Genomic DNA, 2,084 nt, shown 5'->3' with positions numbered 1-2,084 from the left:
ATGTTCAATCAATTCTGACTGCAAAAGTTTGTAGAAATAATCTATTTCTACCTTTTTGGCTCTGAGTGTTGTTATATATATTTGAATGATAGTGATATTGGGAAATTCTGTGTCAGAGACCTCTCTAGAGTACTGAAGAGCAACACTGTCAATCTGGAGTGTTAGGTGAGCCTGTTATAGGCCATGACATTTGCAATTACTTGCTATGGATCAGAGCGCTGGACAATAATTGAGGTTTTAGAAGAAGGATCAATAACTTTGAGTTAAGGTGCTGGAGAAGAGTGTTGAACATATTGTGGACTTGCATGAGAACAAACAAGTCTCTTCTGGAGAGAGTTAAACCAAGCTGCTCCCCAGAGACAAAGATTTTAAGCCCTGTCTCACATATTTTGGGCATGTAGTCAGGAGGGACAAGTCATTGGAGAAGGATAGCATGCTTGGACCGGTGGAGGGAAAGCACAGGGAAAGGAAGACCCAGGATGAAATAGATTGACACAGTGATTGGAAAAATGTGCTTTGGATTGTTAGAAATGGTTAAAGTAGCTCAGGATAGGGAAGGATTCAGAGCTAATATATATAGGTTTGCTGTGAGTCACAGGTGACCTGATGGCAGGCACATAACAACAGTGGTATTCACTGGACTTCCTTGTTTTCATATGGATATTACCCTGTCACTTACAATATTGTATTTCAAGATGATGTAGAAATGATGTTTAACTATGAATGTAACCACATTTCCCCCATCTTTTCATTTCTACTGTATTAGACCATATGATCATCTGAGTAAAAATGTCCAATGCCAACCCATCTCATTTTGCCAATGCCTCTTATGTCAATACTTACGTGTTCCATTTCTCCCTTAACAATGTCCAGTTTTCCTGTATTCATGCTTCTCACATCCCATGTTCCAATCAGTAGTGTCTGCTTGCAAGTATACTTCCTCCTTTGTATTTCCAATCAAAGGGCTCAGCTACAGTTGTCACATCAGCTAGGATAATCTAAGTGATCTCTATTGTGCATAGAAGCCATGTTATCTCAGAAGCGTGTGGTCAATTCTTCTCTGTAGTCTTACTTATTTTAGATGCTCCGCTCTAGAGCAATATCTGAGAGACAAGCATTTTACCCAGAAGAGCAGATAAAAGATAGTTCTCCATTAAATAATTAACTTCTTAATTTTATTTCTTATCATATTTTCCTTTCAGAGTAGTAGACAGAAGATACTGAAATTGAAATGAATTATTTAAAATCTTACAATAATAGATCTTGTAAAAGATGTTAAATTTTATTTTCCTATTGAAATATTACATTGAATTAACATCATTCATATCTTTAAAAGGAATGATTTAGGACACTCTTATTAACATACAGTACATTAACCTGTTACAGCAGTGAGATAACTTGCTATTTTGTTTCCATGGAGACTTCCATGCTATTAAATAACTCACATTACAGGATATTAAGCACTTGATAAGATTTTCAGCAAAATGACAATATTCAGTACCAAAAAATGCAAAACACTTATTTGTTAGATTTTTAACAAAGTGAGTGTTCTGAAAATAATTTCCAACAATGAAAAAGAAAAGATTTATACCATTTTCATTTTAATTACAACACAAATTATGCCTTTTTAAAAACCTTAAAAGTAATCACCTATTTTCCCCCTTCACAGACGAATATAACCATCTAATTTGCATTTTCTTTTACCACAGTGTAAAACATTTCCCATTATGAAAATAAATCAAAGCTATAAATTTTCTTACATAGAACACAAAATGGAATACAGAATTTTCAGAAATAAAAAAGAGTCTCCCCTGTGTCTTGCTTTATTATAAAAAATAATCAGGAAGCCACCGACTGGGAAAAAGTATTTGGTAATAATATATCAGATAAAGGAATTGTATTCAGAATTTATAAAATACTTGAGCACCACAACAAGATAAAGGTAAATAATCCAATAGAAAAATGGGCACAGGATATGAACAGGCACTTCACCGAAGACAACATTCAGATGGCTAACAAGCACATGAAGAAATATTCAAAATCCCTAGCTCTAAGAGAGATGAAAATTAAAACAACTATGAGAT

Source organism: Elephantulus edwardii, unplaced genomic scaffold, assembly GCF_000299155.1.
Source record: "Elephantulus edwardii isolate Elephantulus edwardi_28Jun2011 unplaced genomic scaffold, EleEdw1.0 scaffold00107, whole genome shotgun sequence".
NCBI classification, from domain to species: Eukaryota; Metazoa; Chordata; class Mammalia; order Macroscelidea; family Macroscelididae; genus Elephantulus; species Elephantulus edwardii.
The sequence above is the reverse complement of the archived record's forward strand: the minus strand, read 5'-3'. Positions refer to the sequence as shown.